The sequence below is a fragment of the Herpailurus yagouaroundi genome, unplaced genomic scaffold (genome assembly GCF_014898765.1).
Source record: "Herpailurus yagouaroundi ecotype Mexico unplaced genomic scaffold, PumYag 159, whole genome shotgun sequence".
Lineage (NCBI taxonomy): Eukaryota > Metazoa > Chordata > Mammalia > Carnivora > Felidae > Herpailurus > Herpailurus yagouaroundi.
Window position 1 is genome coordinate 2,268,085 of NW_024412400.1, and position 8,597 is coordinate 2,276,681.

The following is an 8,597-nucleotide window of genomic DNA, read 5'->3' on the forward strand; positions in this document are numbered from 1 at the left end:
GTTTTTAAGAGTCTCTTATGCTTTGGCTCTCTCCCTCTCTTTTTTTTTTTTTCCTTTTCTTTCCCCTCCCCCATGGTCTTCTGTTAAGTTTCTCAGGATCCACAGAAGAGTGAAAACATGGTATCTGTCTTTTTCCGTATGGCTTATTTCACTTAGCATCACACTCTCCAGTTCCATCCACGTTGCTACAAAAGGCCATAGTTCATTCTTTCTCATTGCCACGTAGTATTCCATTGTGTATATAAACCACAATTTCTTTATCGATTCATCAGTGGATGGACATTTAGGCTCTTTCCATAATTTGGCGTTTGTTGAAAGTGCTGCTATAAACATTGGGGTACAAGTGCCCCTATGCATCAGCACTCCTGTATCCCTTGGGTAAATTCCTAGCAGTGCCACCATTAGCAGTTCTAAGATGTATTTGAGGATCTTGGTTTATTTAAGGAGAAAATGAAAAGGTTCTGTAATCAATAACTGAGTGCTGGAAAGGAATCACTCCTGCATATAATCGAGAAGTAGAACTGGTTGCTCAAGCTACATTAAACAGTCAAGTTTATCAATGTCAGTCAAGCTACATTAAACATATTTTAACATACAAAACTGATTTTAGAATCATGAAACAAAGAAATGGATTTTCCACTTTGAGTATAACATCATTTGTTCATGAGCAAAATCTGCTCAACAACTAATTTTGCAAGTAAAGGAATAACCATATTAGAGTTATACTATTAAAACTCGCCTATCTAATATGCTTGTTTTAAAATGCTTCTTTCCTCTAAGAGTTTCTGTTTGATGCTTCTATTGCCTCTAGAGATGACTGTCGCTCCAAACTGTCACATCTTCATCTGCATACTAGGGCCTCTTATGGGTCATGCGCTACGAAGTAATGTAACCAGTTTTCAGTTCAATCTTATTTTCTACCTAACATTTAGAGTCAGAAGTTCAAAATGAGTTTGGACGATCCAAAGGATATTACCATTCTTAGATATGTGGGAAATTCACATATGAAAATATATTCCTTCTCAGGAAATTGAGAGTTAAGTTTCAAAATTCTTACATATGAGAGTGCTCAAGATAATCACCAACAATATCACGCCCACACAGCTTATGGTTTAGCAGTGATGGTTTATTATGACAGAGCTTGGAATATTTGGGGAGAAAATCTTACTGTAAGCTAAAACCTAGAAAAATTCACATAATTAGTTTTATGATAAAGGTATTACCCCAGTTGTCACATCATATGGCAGATCTTTATAACCATTATTGCCCCCAAGCTAAAATGTAATGCTTCATTTTGGCAGTTACTTTAAGGGCCACAGCCTAATTGATTATATGCATATATAGCCTTGTCATCACTGAGTTCAGAATTAAAAAGTTAAAACCAGATATAGTATACTCATCTAAAATAAATTGGGGGCACTTGGGTGGCTCAGTCAGTTGAGCACCAGACTTTGGCTCAGGTCATGACCTCATGGTTCCCGAGTTCAAACCCCACATCATGCTCTCTGCTGCCAGTGCAGAGCCTGTATGGGATCCTCTGTCCCCCACCACCACCCCCGCCTCTCTGCCTCTCCCCTGCTCACGCTCTCTCTTTCAAAAATAAACATTTAGAAAACAAAACTAAAAAAATAAGTAAACTGAAGGGCACCTGGGTAGCTCAACTGGTTAAGTGTCTGACTCTTGATTTTGGCTCAGGTCATCATCTCACAGTTGTGAGATTAAGCCCCACGTTGGTTGGGCTCTGCGCTGAGTGCTGAGCATAGAGCCTGCTCGGGATTCTCTCTCTGTCCCTTCCCCCTTGTGATCTCTCTTTCTCTCTCTCAAAATAAATAAATAAACATTAAAAAAAAATAAACTGAAAGTCATATATGAAAACTAAATAAAATATTGATATTGGGTTGGGCCAATATCTAAGATTCTTTCAAGGAATCCAGTATTTTTGTAATACTACTAAGTTAAATAATTTTAACTATTCTCTATCCAAAAAGTGTACATTGAGGGGGTGCCTGGATGGCTCAGTCAGTTAAGTTTCCAGCTCTTGATATTGGCTCAGGTCATGATCTCACTGTCATGAGATTGAGCCCTGCATTAGGCTCTGTGTGCTGGGCATGGAGTCTGCCTGGGATTCTCTCTCTCCCTCTCTCTGCCCCCCCACCCCGCTTATTCTCTCTCTCAAAATAAACATTTAAAAATAAAAAAATTAAAAAGTGTACAGTGAGGGGCACCTGGCTGACTCAGTCAGTGCAGCATGTGACTCAATGTCAGGGTTGTGAGTTCGAGTCCCATGCTGGGTGTAGAGATTACTTTAAAATAAAATATTTAGGGGCACCTGGGTGGCTCAGTCGGTTGGGCGGCCGACTTCGGCTCAGGTCATGATCTCGCGGTCTGTGAGTTCGAGCCCCGCATCGGGCTCTGTGCTGACAGCTCAGAGCCTGGAGCCTGTTTCAGATTCTGTGTCTCCCTCTCTCTGACCCTCCCCTGTTCATGCTCTGTCTCTCCCTGTCTCAAAAATAAATAAAACGTCAAAAAAAAATTTAAAAAAATAAATTAATTAAAAAAAATAAAATATTTAAAAATATTTTTTTTAATGTTTATTTTTGAGAGAAAGAGAGCGTGTGCAGGGGAGAGGCAGAGAGAGCGAGGCGGGCGAGGGAGAGGAGCAGTGGTGGACAGAGGATCCAAAGCAGGCTCTGCACTGACAGCTGAGAGCCTGATGTGGGGCTTGAACTCATGAACTGCGAGACCATGACCTGAGCTGAAGTTGAATGTGTCACTGACTGAGCCATGCAGGTGTCCCTAAAAAATTTTTTTAAAATTTGGTTTAATGGTTATCTAGTTTTGAGAGAGAGAGAGGGCAAGAGAGAGTGGGGGAGGGGCAGAGAGAGAGAGGGAGACACAGAATCTGAAGTAGGTTCCAGGCTCCGCGCTGTCAGCGCAGAGCCCAACTCGGGGCTTGAGCTCACGAACTGTGAGATCATGACCTGAGCTGAAGTCAGAGGCTTAACTGACTAAGCCACCCAGGCGCCCCTAAAACAAAATTTTTTTTAATGTGTACAGTGAACTATCACAGATGTGATGACGATGCCAGTGGTTTTCCCTGCCAATGCTTTTTTATACCACTAGTGCAAATGTCAACAGAGTAAAAAAGACAAATAACGTTTTTATATTATTACAAAAATAGTTTTGGACTTCCAAGCATACTAAACACATCTCTGGTTCCCCCAGATTTCCACATTGCACACTTTGAAAACTGTAGTATTAGGGTAATGAATTGTGTCAAAAGGTAATACAGGGTATAGTGCGGCATCTTCAAATTAATCCTGGCCACAATTTACAACATTGTAAGTAATCACATGTAATCTTGGGTTAGGCGAAGGCTTCTCAGATATATCACAAAAGCACAAGCAAGAAAAAATAGGTAAGTTGGATTTCATAAAAATTAAAACTTTTGTGCTTCAAAGGCCCGCGTCAGGCTCTGGGCTGATGGCTCAGAGCCTGGAGCCTGTTTCCGATTCTGTGTCTCCCTCTCTCTCTCTGCCCCTCCCCCGTTCATGCTCTGTCTCTCTCTGTCCCAAAAATAAATAAACGTTGAAAAAAAAATTTTTTTAAAAAACCATCATGAAAGTAAAGAAAGCCCACAGAATGGAAAAAAAATTGCAATTCATATATTTGATATGGGACTTGTATCCAGAATACAGAAATGCTTATGACTCACTAAGAAGACAAGTAACCAAATTTGAAATGAAGAAAGGAGCTAATGCACATTTCTCCAAATAAGAGATGCAAATAGCTAATAAGCACATGAAAAGATGTTCAACATCATTAGCCATTAGAGAATGTAAATCAAAACTGCAATGATTTACAACTTCACATCCACTGGGTTAGTTATAAACAAAAAGACAAATAGTAAGAAGTGTTGGCAAAGATGTGAAGAAATTGGAACCTTCAATATATTGCTAGTGGGAAGGTACAATGGTGCAGCCACTTTGGAAAACAGTTTGGCAACTCCCCAAACAAAAAGAGTTACCATACAATCCAGCAATTCCACTCCTAGGTATACAGCCAAGAAAAAGAAAATCATATCCACACAAAAATGTGTACGTGAAAGTTCATAGAAGCATTATTCATGGGCGCCTGGCTGACTCAGTCGGTAGAGCATCTGACACTTGATCTCAGGGTTTTGAGTTCAAGCCCCACACTGGGTGTGGAGCCAGGGAAGGAGGGAAGCCAGGAAGGGAGGGAGGGAGGGAGGAAGGAAGATCATTCATCATAGCCAAAAAGGTGTAAACAATCTAAAAGTCCATGAAATGATGACTAGATTAAAATGTAGTATATCTACACAATGGAATATTATTCAGCTAATAGGAATAAAATACTAGTACAAATTATGTCATGGATGAGCTTTTAACACATTATGGTAAGAGAAAAAAGCCAGTCACAAAAGACCAGACATTCCATTTATAGGAGATGTCTACGACAAAACCTATAAAGGCAGAAAGATTAATGGTTGTATATAGGCTTGAGGCAGAAAAGAATGAGAATGGTGAGCAACCGCTAATGGATATGGGGTTTCTTTTGGGGGTGATGAGAATGTTCTAGAATTGTGATGATGGGTTACACAACTCCGAATATTCAAGAAACCACAGAACTGTACACTTTAAAAAGGTGAATTTTATAGTATGTGAATTGTATCTAAATGAAACTTAAATATAGGGGCGCCCTGGGTGGCTCAGTCGGTTGAGTGTCCGTCCGACTTTGGCTCAGGTCATGATCTGGCCGTCAGTGAGTTCAAGCCCCACATCGGGCTCTGTGCTGACAGCTCAGAGCCTGGAGCCTGCTTTGGACCCTGTGTCTCCCTCTCTCTTTGCCCCTCCCTTTTCACGCTCTGTTCTGTCTCTCAAAATGAATAAATGCTAAAAAAAATTTTTTTAATAAATGCAACTTAAATATATACAAAAGTCAGCACCCTTATTATGACTTTAAGACACAACACGATCTACCCTTAATATTCCAGCCTCATTTCCTACTATCTCCCCCTTTCTCTCTCCAAACTAGCCTTCGCCTCAAAGATGCCAAGCATGTTCCTATCTCAGGTCTTTTGCATTTGGTGTTTCCTGCTTCAAATATTCTTCTTTCATATTTGTATAATAAAATGTTCATTCCCTTCAAGTTTTTATCAAAAAATTACTTTCCCGATGAGACCTTCCATTGTTACATTTCAACCCCCTCTTATATAAGATTCTATCAATCTCTGCTCTGATTTTTTCTCCTTGACATTTCTTAATATTTCAAATACTAAATATTCTATTTTCCTACTTATTTTGCATTTCATACTTTTAAAAAAAACTTTTATGTTTATTTATTTTTGAGAGAGAGATAGTGTGAATGGGGGAGAGACACAGAGAAAGGGAGACACAGAATCCCAAGCAGGCTCCAGGCTCTGACAGCAGAGAGCTTGAACCCACGAACTGAGAGACTGTGACCTGAGCCAAAGTCAGACGAGTCAGACTGAGTCACCCAGGCGCCCACGTCTCATAGTTGGTTTTTTTTTTAAGTTTTTATTTATTAATTTAGAGAGAGAGAGTGCATGTGTGCACAAGCAGGGTGGGGGGCAAAGAGAGAAAGAGAATCCCAAGCAGGCTTCACACTGTCAGCATGGAGCCCCATGGGGTTCGAACTTATGGACCATGAGATCATGACCTGAGCTGAAATCAAGAATCAGGCGCTTAACCGACTGAGCCACCCAGGCATCCTGTCTCACACTCTTGAATAGAAGCTAAATGAGCACAAAAATTTTTGCCTGATTGTTAAATACCATACATCGAGCACATAGAATAGCATCATACGTACAGAACCTCAAACTTGTATGTTGAGTGCACATCTTTACCATATAAATGGTTTATATATAAAGGTATTAGGAAAACACTAAGACTTCAATATTGGGCAAAGTGAAAAAAAAGATAACTCACAGAAAAGGAAATGCAATTAGTAATAAATGATTAGTAATAAATCACGATAGAATAATTTCAATATTATATCCAGTGGACAAAGTAAAAAGTGGTGGTCTATCATTTTAGCTTACCATATTCACTATATTTTAAATGATAATAAAATCATGCTAATGCTATGTATCAACTGTCCTAAAATGATCCAGTAATCCCATTTCCAGGTATCTTTTCTTAGAAAAGAATCCAAAGAGAAACAATTTTATGTGTTTACATGCTCACTGTAGTTTGACGTGGAATGCTAGAACAGTGAAATTCTAACAGTAGTGAAACACTTAAACTGAGAAACAACTGTATTCAGTGATTAAAATTATGTTTCCGGGGCACCCGGCTGGTTCAGTGGTAGAGCACACATCTCCGTCTTTGGGGTTATAAGTTCGAGCCCTGTGTTGAGTGCAAAGATTAGTCAAAACTAAAAAATCTTTTACAAAATTATGTTTCTGAAGATTATGTGGTAGTAAATGAAAACGTTCACGTACGTAATGAAACAAAGCACACCATAAAGCTGTACTTGGTGATCACACTATATAATTAAACGCTAGCGACTTGATGGAATATCACAGAGCCACAAAGAAGTCGTGATATTGCTACAGGGCAATTTGCTAATTTAAAACGTGCCTATGCTTTCAAATATAAATCTCTTCCCAGAAATCCAAGGGTGACCAGTTCTCCTACCTAAAGACTTCATTTTCGTTCACTGATTCAACACCTTATACTGAGCATCTTCTATGTGATTGGCAGTGTGCTGGGCAATGGGATTTAAAGAGGACTATCATCTCGGGATGAGAGCTCAGACGTTAGTGGGGGCGATAAAGAGACGGTGAAATAATACGGTATTCGAAACAGAGGCAGATAGAATCTTGTTCTACAAGAGGAGCTGTTTGTTGGAAGGAACAAAGGCTTCTGAGACCAGCTGCTGTCTGCTGGCTATATGTGCCCGATGAAGAGTGCATAAATAAAGACTTTCGCAAGGAAAAGACAACGGTGAGGCCAGAGGCAAGGAGTGGAGGGAGGCCAGACATCGTCGGGAGACGGTAAAGAGCTTCATGCGGCGGCAGGTACCCACGGCGACCGAGAGGCTGAAGTTATCACTGGCCATCAGTATCCTTTTCGGAAATGGAAAGTCCTAATCCAGCCCGGAGATGGAAGACCACGGACAAAACCAGAATTCTGGCGGATGAACTACCGAATGCTTGCTTGGCGGCAAACGCCCTACTGGGCGCACATCTGCTGCCTGCTCCGATGCTCGCAATGGCTCCGTGAGGTGGGTTGTCTCACCGTCTCCCGGACGTTGGCAGAGACACCGAGATACAAGCATAACGGCAGCCGCGGCAACATCACGAAGCTGCTAAGTGACGGGAGGTGGACGCCCAGGGCCGGAGCTCTGAACTCTCTCTTGCTCACACGGGCTCTGGCCAAGAGGAGTCAGCCCCGCTTAGGGCTCTAGTTGGTGGTCAACTCCCGGCTCCTTGCTGTCCTTTGAGCTCCTGACGGTGTTCTTCTGCCTCCAAGGTCGGTCGGCCTTTTCCTCCAAGAATGCTGCTTCCTGAGACCCCAGCCAATCGTCTCTTCGCACCCAGGGGGCCATACATCGGCCAACACAGTTTTTCTCACACTCTGAAGAACTAAATAGGCATTATTTTCTAATTATGAACAAACGCGTCAGTGTTTAGTCAAGAAGAGGCCAACGTGGGGCGCCAGGGTGGCTCCGTCGGCTGAGCCACCGACTTGGGCTCAGGTCGTGATCTCAGGGTTGCGGGGTTCGAGCCCCACGTGGAGCTTTGCGCTGTGAGCACAGAGCCTGCTTTGGATTCTGTCTCCATCTCTCTCTGCACAACCCTTCCTCCCGGCCCCCCGCCAGCTCGCTCTCTCTCAAAAATAAACATTTAAAAAACATTTTTTTAAGGAAAAAAAAAAAAAAGACCAAAGTATTCATCGAAGGGCAAATCCAACCACTGCAAAGGGGATCGATGGCTGATTAATGATCTTAGTCCTCCCAGCCCCGTCCATAAACCCCCGGCGCCACGTGAAACCTGGGCCCCAACAGCCTCGTCCCCACCCCTCGGCCCGCCCCCAGCTACCGTCAGACACTCACCGGTCGGGGGACGGCTCAGGATCACGGGTCAGGGGATGTCTAGGTCCTGAGGCGGACTGGGGGGCCCGGGGAGAGAGGAGGCCGGGTGGCTCAGCGGCGGGCCCCCAGCAGGGCTGTTCTCCCGCCTTCCAGCGCTCCAAGGCCGGTGAGAGCCGCTGCCCAGGGCCCGGGGCCTGCCCCTCCCCGAATCCCGGGGACTCGTCACCCGCCGCTCCCCAGCCCAGTTGCCCGTCAGTAACCCAACGAGCCCGAAAGAGAACATGGCGGCAGTGGGCGGTTAACGGGCCGCGCCGGCTCTCGGCTCTCGGGTCGCAGGTAAGAGCGCGGCTGAGCACGTGCTCAGCACAGCCAATCAGAGGCAAGGGAGAACTGACGGCCGCGTCTGAGTGGCTGGCCGGGAGGCGCGAGTCTCGCAGCCAATCAGAGCCAAATGAACGCTCAAGCCGCGAGTGGGGCGCGGGCGGCGTCCTTCCACCGCCCGCAGTCCTTTCAACTGC

General features: G+C 43.6%; 1 protein-coding gene across 4 annotated transcripts in view; it reads right to left on the reverse strand.

Annotated features, from left to right (window-relative positions):
• Positions 1-8,385, reverse strand: part of CCR4 (C-C motif chemokine receptor 4) — a 21,903-nt gene extending 13,518 nt beyond the window's left edge. For all 4 annotated transcript variants that reach the window (XR_005791890.1, XM_040479663.1, XM_040479662.1 and 1 more), the window contains exon 1: positions 8,101-8,385. The gene's annotated coding sequence lies outside the window, so the exon portion shown is untranslated. The remainder of the gene's footprint in view (positions 1-8,100) is intronic.
• Between the last annotated feature and the right edge of the window lie 212 nt (positions 8,386-8,597).